This window comes from Danio aesculapii, chromosome 21, assembly GCF_903798145.1.
Source record: "Danio aesculapii chromosome 21, fDanAes4.1, whole genome shotgun sequence".
Classification (NCBI taxonomy): domain Eukaryota; kingdom Metazoa; phylum Chordata; class Actinopteri; order Cypriniformes; family Danionidae; genus Danio; species Danio aesculapii.
The window spans coordinates 27,428,560-27,446,670 of NC_079455.1; the positions used below are offsets into that span (position 1 = coordinate 27,428,560).

Genomic DNA, 18,111 nt, shown 5'->3' on the forward strand with positions numbered 1-18,111 from the left:
ATGGGTTGAAACAATGCCTAAGGGTTAAACAGGCTCATCTAAAATAAAAAAGCAACACACACACAAAAAAACAAACAAACAGATCTTGTCTTTGGGAAGTGAGAAAGTCAGTGAAAAGTCTTGTGATAAGAAGTGTGGTCGCTCATGGTAAATGTGTCACAAGCATTCGACTTCCTTTTACAATTTCTTTTATTTATGTTACAGTACAAGTTTGACAAGTGACCAGCTTTTTTTTTTTTTTTTTTTTTTGGAGAGCCCTTAAAAGCATGACACAAATTTAGTAATGGCCTTGGGACAGTGCACGGTTTTGGCCATGAGACAGAAACACTCATGTGAAATGCGTCTTGTTTTCATTCTGCATCTCATGCTGAAGCCAGAATATAGCTAGCAGTCAAACTAGCAAGACAGGCCTGATAAAGATCCCATTTAGACTAAAAGGCGCATCGTCACTTCCCAATTCACACCATGGCTATGTGTTGACGTGAGGATGTGAGACATGCAGACTTGCTAGACGTCTGCAGAGTGCCATGTAGCCAGAGGACACTGGACACAGACAGTCCACTGTAGCTTTGCTGCCACTTAAATGTCATTTATAACAAATATATTGTGTTTAGCAGTATATAAAGGTCATTTCCAAGATTGGATTTCACGTACATTAAATATATACTACATACACATATATTTAATACACACATTTCAATTTGTCTGTGCATAATTTAACAAAAATTGTAACAATTAAACAAGAATTGTTTGTTTTTAATGACATATTATATTTTAAATTATAATTTTTTATAGACTAAGAAGTTCATTCTTACTCACAAAAACACTTAGAAATGTCACTTTTGTTAGGCTATGATATATTTTTAATAATAAACAAATATTTTATTAAAGTGACATTCATATTTTTGAATATTTTACATTTAAAAAACATTAATATTTGCAAATATAATTAATATTTGTAATATTTAATCAATATTTTTTTAAACACCAACAAGATGTCAAAACAGCATACAATGTTTAAACGTTTAGAGTGGAGAGGGGCAATAACTGTAGAGGTTAGCTTATCTTATTTAAAAAAAAAACTAATATTGCATATTCATTACATTTCTACTGTAGTTTTAGTTTGTTTTATGCACATTTAAATACATTTTGTCATTAAAACAAGTGTTTATTACAGTTTGGGCGTTTTTATTAACTTGTTTGGCATGTGTTTGTCATGTTCTGACAATCAAGAATAGTTTAAAATGATGACTGACTTCCTGGTTTCACTGTCTGCCTTTTTGAAAATTTAAATAAATAAAAAAACAGATATGTATCATGCTAATTATCAACGCTAACTTGACTAGACACTGTACTACAACCGGTTTCAAGGTTTACTGTGGTTTGGAAAAGTCAAGGTTTTAAAACCACAAACATTTTGTGTTCTACCGTTCCTAAGGTATATGTATGCTTTTTCTCTTTTATGACTATTTAATTTCATTTTTTTAGGGCAACAGTATCTCCAGCAAAAAGACCCCCTAAATAAAAAACTACTGGTCAGCCCACGATTCAGCAAACATCGGAAAAACAAGTCGCTTATACACCAACATCCAGCATGTCAATCATAGACCTGAACAGTGGGTTAATTTATATACAATGAAAGATATCTAAAGATGCCTTCTCAAGTTGTAAAGAAATCTGTGTTTTTGATAATGGAGATCAGAAGTCAATGATTTGTTTTAATTATTTAGCCTGACAAGTTTATAAAGGCAAAAATATTTAAAATGTTTTTTAAAATTAAATATATTGTGTACAATGGGGGAAAAGTTTTTTCAAATACTTATTTTAGAGCAGTAAATACAATACTGTGCTACTGTGAAATAGTATTTTTTTTTATCCAAGATTATCATACCATCAGAATCTTATACCAGACCATGCCTAGACTCTTGACATGAAAAACAAAACATTTCATTTTAAAACATGTTTGTTTTTATGGGGGGCAGGTAATTCTTTAACCCTGCTTTTACCCCAACCAATTAAAAAAAAAAAAAATTGTAATAAGAAATGTCTAAATTGTTCATCAAAATCTAAAAGTATCCAAATCTGATGAATCACCAAACATGTGTAAAGTTAACCACCCTTACAAATGAACATGACAGCATCATTCCAGAACATGTGCAAATATTGACACGAGCCTGATGCTCATGCATGTACACACACAGTAAAGACACTGCCATGGCCAAAACATGCACTGTATACAACGACTGAATGCTGAAACAAGCAGATTGACAAACCAAACAAACAAAAACTCACAAAGCTTATGAATCTCTGTCAAGAACATCATTAACACTTGTGAAAATAGCTTCACTTTCATTGAGTATGATGATTAATTCCATCAGTCAGAAAACTAACAGGCAAAACGCTGTGGACAAAAGCCCCTGTACTTCCGCTCGGGCTGATTTATGATGTCAGAAATGCTCATTGTCCTTGAGAAATGCTGAAGGCACTCAAGGCTGTGGGGGCTGTAACAGAACGGCCCGTTCTGATGGAGAGAGGTGTTCATGAAGAGAAATAATGGCTAAATTACTCATGCCATACTATATTCTGAGGCTGTCAGTTTACGAGAAAGAAAACCCCTTTTGTTTTGAATTTCTGTCAGTGAATCTCCAATGAGAACCTTAAACGTTCATGTTACCAACATACTCTATAAATACCCCTGGGGAGAATTCTCCAAGAATGAATTGAGTCTGCTGATGGACCACATACTACCCGCATTAATGCCCAATTCACTAAGAGAATTATGCAAATCAGTTACCGTGGAAATATGCCTATAAAATTTCTGCTAAACACTTTTTAATAGGCTGTGATCACAAGGTTGTGTACTTTACTTTGATTTGTGCAATCTCACTCAGCTTGCTAACATTAAATAAAAGAAATGTAGAGAAATAAACATTAAAGAAAGATAACACAAGGTCATGGGTTTGACTTCTATAAAATGCATCAACTGATGAAATCTGCTTTTGAAATGAAGAATTAAAAAGCTTTTAATGAAAGTGTCTGCTAAATGAATACTTGCTAAATGTCACTATTAAACAACATAAATATATAGGAAATTGAGTTTGTTGTCTACAGAGATTAATCTAAAACTGGGTGAAAAATTAAAGGGGTAAAAAAGCATAAAAATTAGGGATGTCCAGATTCGATCACGTGGTTTCAGACTCGATCGAAATCGACGTTACCTCCCAATCAGTATATATATATATATATATATATATATATATATATATATATATATATATATATATATGTTATTTTTTTACACAACTACAGTTATGTGGTGGCACAGAGTTAGACCTCTTTCTTGACTTCACATAGAAACAGCAACGCGTGTGGCATGACAACCCTTTGTTGCAGAGACGCTATTCCTTAAATGCCAGTAAAGTAGAACACGGAAGCAGTTTGAAGTGAAAAGCACGAGTATGTGGTAAAGTCTTGATAGGATACAGCTGCAGATACGGACATCAATAAAGCAGCATTTTTTATGACAGTGTATAACAATAATTAATATTTTTACAGTACTGTGACAGTTGGGTTTAGGGTTGGGGTAGGGATAGATGTTAAAAACTAATTGTATTGGGTAATTTAATAAATAACTTAAGCAATACTCGTTACAACTACTGTTTTAAATTACTGTGACGATTGTGTTTAGGGTTGGGGTAGACGTTAATAAAATACAATAAATAGGAAATTTAATAAATAATGTAAATAATTCTTGTTAACTTCCGGCTGCAACCGTGTCTGATCTAGCAACAACCTGAGTATGTCTGTGGTCTGGAGGTAATATAAAGTTGATTACAACAACATTGCCATAGCAAACTGTGAGATATATAAACTTGGGATTGCAAGAAGTGAAGAATTTGTGTTATTTATTACTTCATTGTTCAAGCTACCTCACAGAAGTGCTCTGTTTGTTAACAGAGTTGTTGAATGTTAAAATAAGGTGAATTAAATAAAAAATAAGGAGAATCCTGGATCTGTTTCTTCGCTCTTCTTTATTCTTTTTTTTTGTATTAAAGAAGCATCAGATTGGTTTTTTTGGTATCGATAGATTTTGTTATACGAGATCATGTGGCATTAAAAATGTTTGTGAATGGATAAACCAGCAGGCTGACTGCATTGGAAAACATCTGAAATGTTGTTTTGGTCATTCTAAAACTCCCTAATCATTTCAGCATTAGTGTTATTATATTATTAATTACTTACAGAACTGTCAAGAGCACCTGTGCTCTGTGTCTCATGTTTTTAAACAAGACCATGCGTTCATTGCGCATCAACATGCTGTCGTCTGAGGCACAAGTAATTTTTTAAATGAAGAAAAGATTCACGCAGCTTCTTCTACCACAGCAAACTTACTGTTGATATTTGGTACCAGTTAATCAGGAAGTGACGATTTGGTTCTCTTTGACTCATTGGATGTAAACGCTGCCTTATTCGCACATTTTTTAAGCGATATTCCAGTTTTGCAATCTCATTTCAATTTAAAGCGACAGTCTCCAAAACAACACAATTTGGATCGAACTCTAAAAGGGTTATAAAAATACTCGTAGAATTTTTTTGAGCCGAAACTTCACATACACACTCTAAGATTATCAGAGATTCATTTTACATCTTGTAAAAAAGGTCAGGTCCCCTTTAAAATAACGAAGTTTATAGGCTATACTGCATTTTGCCACCAGGGGTAGTCCTGTAGTTTGTTTTAGTTTATGAATGCAACGACCAATCAGATGCTTTTTCAATTAGCCGCCATTGAAAACTCACCCTACACAATAAACTCTGTATAGTTGAGATGCAAAATATTCATTTCAACACATCCAGTGCTTATAATGAGCATAATGAGCAATATGATTGTCTGCATAGCTAGATAATGATGTACTTTTTCTCCATAAACATGTTCATATGTATTCCAATCAACACTAACAATCATTATTTTGTCACAATACTGCAGCCCTACCATGTAAAGAGTTTGTGTACACTTTATATATTATTTACAGAGTAATAATGACAGGAAGAAAAGTAAGAGAGGGACATTCATGTTATATCGAAATTACTTTATTGCTTTAATATTAATTATTATTATTATCATTTATTAATGAATATATAATTAATTATGAGGCTTTGCCTTGCAAAACAAATCAACAGAAAAAGGAAATACATAATTAAAGGTTTCAAATGTGACAAGTACTTCTTATCCAAAATCAAACAAAATCTAAAATAAAAGATATTATAAAGCTGTTAATATACAAGCGTCCTGTAGTTCTGACATTAGACAATCATGGGTTTGATTTCAGAGAAAATCATGAACTTCAATGCAATGAAAAATGTTTGCTAGGTGCATACATTTTAATCAATATATATGTGCACGTGTGTTTGTTTATTTAAAGTTTTGCACAGAAGTGCAAAAACCACTAAAAAGATTGACCATGACAATGGTGCTTAGTAAGATTAGATAAACTTCATGCAAAACTGGTGCAGCTGTATGAACACAATTGTGGTATATTCATACTCAACTCATGCACACACGCACATGTAGTATTTGTTCACATGCAAAACAGTTGTAAAAATACCTCTGTTTCTGGACCTCTTAAGTTTGTCTCTATCAGATGGAGAGTTGCAGTATCAGAGGGCTCTATCACTGTATGGCTATTTTCAAAGTGCAACTCAATCTGCCCAAACTCCCCCTCAATGCTGTATTTGTATGCGTGTGTGCTACAGAAGGATTAAAGGGTCTCAGTTCTGTGACTGTAAATAGAATAATCCTCCCTCCCATACATGATCACACAGTCTTCTTTGAGGGGTAGGGTGTCAGACAAGTGCCCCGAGTAAGAACAGCATGATCAGCCAGCCGTGCTGTGACACTTAAGCTGGACAGAGAGGAGGGGGCGTCGCAAAACTTAAGACACAACATGCACAAAGGTTATGTTTCTATCCACCTACTGCGCATTTTACAAAAAAAATAAAAATAAGCTTAATGGAAATGTGCATACATTTTGAAAATGCACATAATAACTACTATTGAAACACATTTACCGAATAAATTCCAACATGCGCATCAAAAAAAGTCATGTGATGTTAGTTTTAACAAAAATGGGAGGGATGGGATGGCATTAATAAACGAACTAGTGCACTGACCACAATGTAAAACAATTGAAATGCTTTGGTCATTCGAAAATCCAATTTAAAGTCATCTCCATCATCACTATCATCACCATACCTGTCAACCCTCATGTTTTTCCTGGGATTTTCCTGTATTTTACAGTTCTATCCCGCTTTCATCCTGTAAAGGTATTTTTCCATATTTCTCCCATACTCTTAATCTCTCTGTGATCATTAAACAAACATTAAAGAGCTGTTCCTTCCTATACACAACCCATACCGCCGAATCACCAGGGGACACCCCTTGCTTTAATTGTGAATCTGTTCAGTGCTTTCATTTTATTTAGGCATGAAAACAGTTTGAAATAAACATAAAAACGACAGGATTCCCTTCCTCATCATTACAGGCGCCGTTGCCCCAATGCAATCCTAAAAACAGTCGGTTCATGTAGGAGTGCGTGACTGTCAGTCGCTCTCTATGTTGATAAAGAGATGCTGTTTCCCAAACGGATTCTGTACACGGGATTTGAAGTGGAGCTAAAGTGGAGACTCTGGGTTTTTGGGTGCATGTTTAAACAGACATATAATAATAATAATAATAATAATAATAATAATAATAATAATAACAACAACAACAGCTTCAACAACATCTAAATGTGTTGATCTTGGTGGGTTTTCTTTTAAACACAACAAACTTTGTCTTAAATGAGCATAAAAAGTTAGGAAAGCAATCAAATGCTTTAATTATAGATTTGCGCATTTTTAAAGTAACACCTCTGTTATTTTTAATAGGCTAAACTAAGCTTTTTCTAATATATACTATTTATTCTATCCTTTGTAAATAATAATAATAATAAACATATTACTGACTGCTTCAGCTGTTTATTTACAATGTAACAGATCCAGATGTACATATTTAGTAATTTGGGAAATTTTCTTTTCAGGGTAGGGGTGTATCCCTTATTTTCACATCCCAATGTTGACAGGTATGATCATCACAGTGGTTGAGTATTATTCAGCCTGATCTGACGAGGAAACATAACTATTTTATTTTTTGTCAGTTTAGTGGCTAATTTGTGGTCGTACGAACATTTACGATTTCAAAAGGAGGCATGGCTCCCAACCCCGCCCCTAAACCCAACCTTCATTGGGTGATGAGCAAATCATACTAAATTATACGAATGAGATCGTACGCATTCATACGAATTAGCCACTAAATCAAAAAGTTCCGAATTGCCATAAGATTGTGTTGGTATTATTACCTCCTAGATCTGTCTTAAGTGTCTGCTCTTCCAAAGATTGGTCTCGCACCTTCAAAAGCCACTGCACATTCAATGCTTTTAGTCTTCATCTGAGGTGCAAGTAATTTATTATATAAGAAAGAAGGCCCACAGTGGCTCTCCAACCACAGCAAACTATTTGATATTTGGTTTATCAGGAAGTGATGATTTTGTTCTCTTTGACTGATCAGGTGAAAATGTTTTATTTGCAAATGAAATTTAAAGGCACATGCAATATTCCAGTTTTGCACATAAGCCTAATTCGCTTGGATGAAAACATAGCTAAAAACACACACACGGACTGTGAAGAGAGACCTTTGAAATGACTGTTGGTATGGGTCATTTACATTTACACTTTTAGCAGATGTCTGTTTCCACTATTACTTACATTGCATTCAAGCTATAGCAATTGATCTGTTTTTGCTTTACCTGAAGACTGAACACATTATTTTCGAGCTACAGGAAGGAATACTTATTTAAGAGTCAGATTGCATGGTTCTTAAAAAAACTTAAACTAAAACAAAATTGGTATAAAATTATTTTGTATTGAAAAAAAAAATAAATAAATAAAATAAATAAATAAATAAATAAATAAATAAATATATATATATATATATATATATATATATATATATATATATATATATATAAATATATAAATATATATATATATATATATATATATATATATATATATATATATATATATATATATATATATATAAATATATATATAAATATATATATATATATATATATATATATATATATATATATATATATATATATGGGTTATTTTTATGTTTATTCTTTTTCTTTTTGGCTAAGTGCCTTTATTAATTAGGGGTCACCACAGCGGAATGAACCGGCAACTTATCCAGCATATGTTTTATGCTGCGGATGCCCTTCCAGCTGCAACCCAGTACTGGGAAAATTCTTATGTTCATGTTGTATATAAAAACACATTGGTACTGAGATGGGATATAATTAGGCACAGGACATGTTTAGTTTTATTGTTAGGATCAAAGCTCACAGTATAGCATCAGCATGTAAGTAAAACCACAATCTGAAATATTTTTTAATACAATACAAATGAGAAGTTAATATAGAGTGAGTTGCATTTTAGACACAATACTGTAATTTTTCCTCCATAAATCTTGCTTAATTTCTTAATGTGTAAGCTGTTTTGAATGAATGATTCAGAAAATAAATGTGTTGTTAAATGAATCCTTTGATTCAGTAATCCATAATAAACACAACCACTTTATTTCTAAATAAATCAAGAGTTTTGAATAAACTGAATGAATGAATGATTCAATGAAACGCTCATTTACACTTGCCACAACCTATTGTCGGCTTTGCACTGTAATGCGATGCAATATTGCGACACATGATATCTTTTCCATCTTAAACTGAGTTTTTGCCCTAACCATTCATGATGATAATACGCAAAAATTCTATTTTAAAAACGGTTTCTATTTTTGCACTGTCACGCTTAAACAACAGCATAAACAACAATGAGAACGACCACCTCAGGTACTGATTATGTGCTTTATATATGCTCATTTTCTGACAATGATTTAGATGAAAATAAACAACAAATAAACAGTTTAATTCCCAGAATCTTAGGACACAGCATGTGTCTTTTTATACACGACAGGCAAAGTTCACAGCAAAGTGTAAATTATCAATATAAAAAATAAATAAATAAACAGCAAAACATCATTTTTGGCAGTATCGCACAACAATAACATGCTGACTTTTCCAATGAACTAATCATGAACTACACTTTTAATTCATCACATGTATGCCATGCCGTGTTTTATCAAAAGCACCTAAGACGCTGAGGAAACGAGAGGGAGACAAGCTGTCAGTGCCTCTAGATCTGTATATCTGTGGTGAAACACATAACAGGGTCAGAGACTGTTGACTCAGGAGTAAAAACAGGAGCCTTGACCTTAAAAACTCACTAACAAAAGGAAGTCATGGCAGATCTGAGTGTCAGATACCGCCCGACTTATCTCACTAACATTGTACATCCACCAGTCTTTGTGCGAGTGTGCTGTAGATGTTGACACTTCAGGATGTCTCATAAAAGCCAGACAGAAAAGAGCGGTGCTGTCACGAATTGTGTCTCTATTTTAACAATAGTCAAGAAATCTGTCACTCAGAGTGATATAGACTGAAGGGCCGTTCACATAGTATGCTCTTGCATTCAGGTAACAAAAAGGAAATGCAGGTTTTTAACTGTTTTAATGTTTTGAACTTGACTCTACATTTCAAAAATACCATGCTCATTCTGTGAGTTGCTAAAATAATAGCCATTAGCAGTTTTACCATATTAAACGAGAGCAATTTAACGTCACTTTCACTTTCAATTAGAATTTCAGCTTTGAGTTGCAGTGTTTAATGTTTTCACTCATGGATGTCTGACCTTTACAGAAAGCACTGCAGGATATTTCCATGTGAAAGAAGGTGGAGCTTCAGAACCACAGCTACATATTACAGAATATCACAGACCAAGGAAGCTCAGCAAGTAGAAAGCTTCACTTTTTTTAATTGAAATTTATGTTTTTATTAAATCTCTTAGACTGGTTAAAAACAAGAAAAGTGATTCATTCTTGGATTATTATTATTATCATCATGGATACATACCGATATGGCTACTCAGGAAGCGCGAGTGATCTAAAGTGGTGTTGCACCTTACTGCGATAATGCGTGACAAAGCACAACATGGTCTAACACAAGAAAGACATGACCAGCAGGGGGCAGTTATGTAACATAGTGAACATTTCAGGAGGCATGGCTTTGTACGACAGGGGAGGGATTGTATTTGAAAGATATTATGCTAACCGGTTAGCATTTAGGCAGATCACCTACTGCACCGTTTATTTCCAGTGCAACTGAAAGAGAGGTGTCATTTCAAAAAGCCGAATTTTTTTAGCTAGTTTTGTTTACATTGCAGCTCGACCAAAGCTCTTAAGTTAAAGCCACATTTTATAGCTTATGACAGCCACAGTCTAATAGTAATATAATCTTCTCCATATTGCTTTTAAATAAACTGTTCTGTGTAGAGTTCAGATGGGTCCAATACATTTTGTGGTTTGTGCCGACTCATATTTGATCCGATCTGTACTGTTGTGTCTCCGAACTGGAAAAATCTGTGCATTGTTGAGGGTCATGCAAAGTAAAACCAGCCTTCATTCACCACAATGGAAAGCATATTTATACTGTCTGAATCATTTATCCCTTATATAGTGCACTATGCGCTGTTTACTAAACTTAAAACCATAATTGTGTGAATTCTTAGCCAACATCAGCCAAAGCTTTTGGATTTTGTTGTGTATAGGTGGAACATTACAGATTTTAGATTGCATTTGATTGGATTAAAAAAATGTATTATAATCGGATGAGATGCACAGAGTGATGTAATCGAAGATGCCTACTGGCAGATGTGACAGCAAGTTTTGAATGCATATATCTCCTGATATTAATTGTGTTATTGTTTTGGAGTATACCAGCTGATAGACAACCTTAAGCTTAACATATTCATAATAAAAGCCAAAAATGTCAGTTGTTTACACATGGATTAATTAAGTGTTTTGACCAATTCTTTATGGGTGGAAAGCTCAAGTTTTGCCTTTATGAGCCAAAAGTTCATTTTGCAACTTCAGACTTGGTTCAGAACTCTCATCTTTGTAAAATAACAAACAAAATAAACTTTCTTTTATGTTTCAGACTTGAATGCAGCTTAAGGAAACATTTATGCTCCCACCAATGATGACCTGGTAAGTCAATGCACATCACACAAAAATCTGGAACCTTAAAGAAGCTTAGCTGATCTTACCAAGCTGAAAAACAGACTTCCCTCCAAAGGACACTTCAAAGGGTGCCTCAAATCCTGCAGTAGACACCTTTAACACACGTTCACTTCTCACAACCAGAATCAAACTTCATTGTGTTGAGAACTGAAGTGCACTCGGCTTGAGTAACTTTACTGTTTCTGTATGTGTGATGATGTGTTTTTTGATTTTAGGTTGCCTTTTAAAATCTGGCAGGGGGCAACAGATGAAAATTAGCCCCCGTGGCTAACTCTGGCTTATTTACAGTCTCACTGTTTAATAATGAGCATTGTCCCTGTTAAATTAATAAATTACAAAGTAAACTTCAAATAAAACAAATGGTGACACTTTGCTGCCACTCTGTTTGGCATATTCCACTGTAATACATATGCATGAAACAGAGCCATGCACTGGACACAGCAAAAATTCCAGTAATGTTCAATAATGTACATGGTGTTTTTGCTGTAGTATGAGCTCTTACAGAGGAGAGGACCTTATAAAAAAATTATTACAATAATTTTTAAAAATTTTGAAAAAATTCATGAGCTGTCAGCTTGGATTTATGAGATGTGTGCACTTAAACAAGCCAATCTGGCAAAGCACTGTATTTGAAGTTGACCAATCATTTTCTGAATTCACACCAAATTATATATTTATTCAAGTACTTACATAGTTGTTCAAATGAATCTTTATTACTATTTGTATATTTTATTTTTTAGCTACGAGGTGGTGTGGTAGCTCAGTGGTTAGCACTGTCGCCTTATAGCAAGAAGGCCACTGGTTCGAGCTCCGGCTAGGCCAGTTGGCTTTTCTGTGTGGAGTTTGTATGTTCTCCCCGTGTTCGTGTGGGATTTTCTTTTGCTAAAATTGTAGTAATGTTGTTGTTTTGTCATTTTTGACTATTTATTCTTAAATAAATCATAATTATTTAATATTACTTTTAGATTTTATAACTAGTCTATTTCATTATATATATTTATAAATAAATATATTCATTTCATTGTATCAAGTTAAACTAAATGAAAATCAGAAATATTTCCTAGGAAACTAACAGAAATGACTAACTGAAATTAAGATAATCTTATTTCAGTTAACGTTTATTTTTATTTAAATGGAAAAAAGGATCTTCGTGTCAGTGTTTTTGTCAACTATAACGACCCTGATTAGATCCAACGTATATAATATTGTATAAGTGCTAGCAAGCTATACAAATAACATTATTATTATCATTAGTGTTAGTTTATTTTACATGGACTTTACAAAGAACTCATCCACTCAGAGTCAGAAGTGTCCACCTAGAGTCTAAAGCCCCGGTCAGATCACATGATTTTTATTGTCAGTCACGAAAGTCACTATGTCAGATTATGCGATTTTTTTTTTCTTGATAAAATCTTGATTTGTTGTGGGTAACAAATGTGCCAGACTACACGTTCCTTCACAATCAGTCATCCCAGGACGTCTATATTAAGTGTTGATATAACAATATTTCATATCTCAATTAAATTTTTTTTTAAAATCTTATTTCAATTTAAATAAACCTGACCGGTATAATAAACTGCAGCACCCACTGAGATAACCGAGAAATGATGTGCTCCTATTGCACAGTGTCATCCATCTCATTGACGGCACTCGTCGGGAAGAACGAGAAAAAAATTAAACATGCTAGACTTTCTGTGATGGTGTCATGAGGCGTCGCCGGCATGGTATTGGTTGTCGTGAACTATGCCATGTTACACAAGAACAAATAATTGAATCTTGTTTCACAACACCCATTTGTCGTTTACGAATGCCCACGACATCCTATGAAGGAAATCGTGCCGAAATCCTGACAAATTCGTGTGATCTGACCGGGGCTTAAGGGTGTACTCACACTAGGTCCAGTTGCCCTGAACCGTGATGAAGCATGCTTGTCCCCCTTCCCCTCCCCACCAAGGCTCAGCACAGATATGTTGTTTTGTATTATTTTTAGTCTTTTGGGATGCAGTGACACGCAGTCAAATATTTTGCCGAACAGATCCACAACTTTTGTCGCTCCTAAATTATCATAAAAATCCTCGTGCTGCACATATTAGGAGGTTTGCTGAAGGTGCAGCTGTGGTGCAGCGAGGATTTTGCGTCCTTAAGAAACTACAACATTTTGTGTTTATTGAAAAGTAAGAATGATTAATAAATCCATATTAAACTCTCTTAAAAGTGATGTTGCGTCTGCAGTTTCGGGCTCAGGCAGGCTTTAAACACAACTACAAGTGTACCATGCGAAAGTGCAACCAAATCGTGCACCGGCACACCTCTTCCAACTGGGCCAGGGCCGACCAACTAAACCACACCTGAGCCCATCTCAGAGCACTCACACTTGTCAAACAAACAGCCAAACGTGCCCAGGCACGGTTCGAATAGCATAGTGTGAGTGCACCCTAAAAGTCAAGCTGTCGTCAGTCCGCACTTGTCTGTAATGTGTAGATGAGCAGATGCAGAAGCAGAGCTGATAACACTGACCTCCTGCTGATCTGTGTTCACTGTAGGCCACAACCCGATGCCTCCGCCTGATAAACCCTCTCTACATCTGACCTCTGACCTGTCGCACTCATCCCTCACCCTCAGTGTGAGCTCAAACAGGCTTCTGTCAGCAGCGTTGAGTGTGAGAGAGACTCCCTGAGGACACGAGCCAGACCTGTATGCTTTCAGCCCCAAAAGAGAGCGTGGTGTCCTTTGGGTTCTTGGAGAGAAACACTTCTTGACAGGCTGTTCAGGTCTCAAATATGCATCATTAAGCTGAGTTTAGTAAAACCCTTTTTGGAAGCCCGAAGTCTGAGCTCATTAGAGCACATCATAATGCACATGCTGCAAAAATCCTTTTCTACAAAAAACAAAACAAAACAAAAAAAAAACAACAGTATTATTATTTTTAGTATAAATTAAGAATGGATCAAGAAGTCAAGAACGCTCACTACTGTATATATAAATGTTTACTGTTGTATAAACAGTGCTGAGGATAATTGATTCACCTCATTTTGAAAAAGAAACATTTTTATATTCATTTTTTCATATTCACTCAGTGAATATAGGTGATGTATTTTGGTGCATTTAAACAAAACAGATTTATTAAACAGATATTTATTAAAATAATATTTTAGTCATCAAGCATATTTAGAAATTGAGAGATAATACAATTAAATTCAAGCAAAATATTGCAAAATAATTACAACCTCAAAATTTCAACTAAATTTTTCTTTCTTTTTTTTGCTTCTCTTGATTTTTCCTCTTTTTAAAATTTATATTTAATATATTTCTATTACATATAAATTTAGCTGTACTAGTTTTTGGATCATTATCGTAAGTTATTTTATTAGATTAGCTTCAGATTTGGCTTATATGCACAAATATAATATTGTTTAGCTTATACAATCCTAATAAAAATATGTATTTAAAAGATAGATTTGTGAGGGGTTTACTTATATATGCTGAGCACTGTCTACTGTAAGATCAGTAAAAGAGCCTAATAATCAATTTCAAATTATTAATATTGTTTTTTTTCCCACACATTGTTTATTATATTTGTATTTTTTAATGGGAAACAATAACTAATAAATAAATGTTTACTTTCATTTTTACCTAAATCTTAAACCTGTATTTGATTATACTATTTTATATGTTTTATATTAATTTGCGCAAATAATAACTATAGCCAATTCATTAAATATTGTTAAGGGAATACTGTTTTCGGGATAATTGTTTTTTAATGTTTTAACCATTAATGTAACAACATTTACTATATTTGATTACAAATAAACATCAAAGCTTATACACTGTAACAAAATTATATGATCAATAAGTCAAGACAACGTATGTTTTAGTGCATTTTAACTCATTAAACCAGGTTAATCTTGTTCCAACTTTATAACTTCATAAGTTACACAAGCTGTTTTAAGACTGTTTAGTTTAATATAACCTCAAATGACTCATAAGATTAATTTGATTCAGCTTAAAAGTTTAAGGCAACCGGTTTTTGTTTACAGTGTAGATACAGAGTTATAAACATGTATTACTACATATATAAATCCAGTCTTCTTCTTTTCCTTATTATTCTTTTTATTATTGTGTTGGACAAAACTTGATTGCTAAAAGAAAAGAAAAAGGAATCAATTAATAAAAAAATGATTCTGTTGACTTGTTTACTATTTGCTTATAAAATGTTATGAATAATGTGAGATAATCACAATAAATTCCTTCTCTTTTATTAATCCTCAGCATGTGCAATATGCTCACTTGAATCCTCAAGTAAGCTTTCTATACATCACATCTGGTTCAGAGAGCTGTTCTCTCCTGTCAAAACCAAGCAGCATCATCATCATCGTCATCATCTTCTCCATGACCGAATGTACATGATCTGCAGAGCACTGAAAACAGCACGACTATCCTGCAGCTCTGGGTGAAGACGTGCTCCATCTGCCTCCTGCGCTGAACATCATGACTCTGTTTGTGTTTGCTAGACTCTGCCGAGGCCAAGACAGATTAGAAGCGTAGAGCCGTTTCCTCTGAAGAAATGCTGTTTGCTAGAATAATTGCCTGGAGCTGAAACAGCTGTCAGCATCCAGAGCTAATCTCGCAGTGTGGATAATCATCAGTGCTGCGCCGTGTTCACAACAATCGCCACGTGGCTGCATTGTTAAAGCCAGAATGAAACAGGGAGGACTGTAAACGGTCAAATGAATGAATAAAAAATCAAATAAATAAATAAAATAGCCAAAACCCAAACAAGAAAAAATGCTAAAAAAACAAAACAAAACATAAAAAATAATTTGTGTATTATTTTTTATGTTTTGTTTTGTTTTTTGTTTTTTTAGCATTTTTTGCTTGTGTGGTTTTAGCTATTTTATTTTTGTATTCATTTATTGATCAGAGACATACATACAGTTTTTACACTGACTTCAATCTCACAGCACAAACCCACACAAAAAACAAAAACAAAACAATAAACGATCTAAAATCAGATAAAAAATAAAAAAAGAATAACATTACAAAGCTAAACTAGTCAACAAACTATATAAAAAGAACTTAGTTATAACTTTACAAGCACAAACTAAAAAATAAAAAAAATAAAAATAAAAAAATTCAATAGAAGGACAATAGAAGCAAAACAACAACAACAAAAACTCAAGCTTCAGTCTGCAACTTGTGATAACCCACTCAAAAAAAAAAAAAAACAAGCATTCAAAGCAAACAAAACATGAAGAAAAGCAGCTGTCCTTGAGCTCGCCAAATAATACCTCCACTAATTTCAAGGTTTTACTGCTGTGTAAAATATCATCAGCTTTTATTTGACTATCTAGGTTGCAAAGAACCAATTAACAAGCTAAATCTGCATAGACGTCTGAGGACACTGACAGAGAGAGAGAGAGAGAGAGAGAGAGAGAGAGAGAGAGAGAGAGAGAGAGAGAGAGAGAGAGAGAGAGAGAGAGAGAGAGAGAGAGAGAGAAAGTGAGAGATAACTGTTATGGCAAAGTACAGTACATGTGCATTGTGTGTATCTCTCCATACTCAGCAAACAATAGTTGTAGAGCAACATTAAAATCCCATTTTCTGCTTCTTTAGAAAATCCTCTGCAAGCTGAGCCCCTTTGAGAGCATTTCAAACAACTGTTATTAAAAGTGCTGCTTCTCCAAGTTTGTTTTACTCCATTCACCTTTTTTCTCCATGTGACTACTGCGTTTTAAATTATGGGCTGCGTTTCCACTTATCAAGCTTTCATTCAAAAGTACTAAGACAAATAATGTCAATGATCCAAATGCATAGTAAAAACTTGAGTGAGAGGTACACTCACCGGCCACTTACTAGTACCGGGTTGGACCTCCTTTTCCCTTCAGAACTGCCTTAAACCTTAATACATTCAACTAGATACTGGAAATATTCCACAGAAATTTTGGTCCATATTGACATGATAGCATCGCAAATTGCTGAAGATTTGTCGGCTGCAAATCCACAATGCAAATCTCCTGTTTCACCACATCCCAAAGGTACTCTATTGGATTGAGTTCTGGTGACTGTGGAGGCCATTTGAGTACACTGAAATCATTTTCATGTTCAAGAAACCAGTCTAAGATGATTTGCGCTTTATGACATGGTGTGTTAAAAAATATCCTCAACACCATTACACCAGCCTGAACTGCTGATACAAGGCAGGATGGATCCATGCTTTCATGTTGTAGACGCCAAATTCTGGCCCTACCATCCTAATGTCACAGCAGAAATGTTCTTCTGCAAACCTCAGTTGTAACGAGTGGTTATTTAAGTTACTGTTGCCTTCCTATCAGCTGGAACTAGTCTGGCCATTCTCCTCTGACCTCTGGCATCAACAAGGCATTTGAACCCACAGAACTACCGCTCACTGGATATTTTCTTGCTTTCGGACCATTCTCTGTAAACCCTAGAGACGGTTGTGCATAAAAGACCCAGTACATCAGCAGTTTCTAAAATACTCAAACCAGCCCATCGGGCACCAACAACCATGTCACGTTCAAAGTCAGCTAAATCATCTTTCTTCCCCATTCTGATGCTCCATTTGAACTGCAGCAGATCGTCTTGACCATGTCTACATGCCTAAATGCATTGAGTTGCTGCCATGTGATTGGCTGATTAGAATCTTTGTGTTAAAGAGCAGTTGGACAGGTGTAACTGATAAAATGTCCGGTTAGTTAATACTCGACTTTGGGCTTTATTTTTATCCATCATGAAATGAATGTTTGGCGAGACAGGTAAGTTTTAGGTGTTTGGGGTTATTCATTGGTTGCTGAAAGTTATTTGTAATACATTTTATTTTAATATATTTAATTGAAGAACTGTAAGGAGAGAAATGACAT

The 18,111-nt window shown here is 34.4% G+C and overlaps 1 protein-coding gene across 4 annotated transcripts in view; it reads right to left on the reverse strand.

Annotated features, from left to right (window-relative positions):
• The window catches only part of LOC130215257 (retinoic acid receptor RXR-alpha-A), a 301,966-nt gene that overhangs the window by 36,883 nt on the left and 246,972 nt on the right, over positions 1-18,111 (reverse strand). The gene's annotated exons all lie outside the window — the stretch shown is intronic.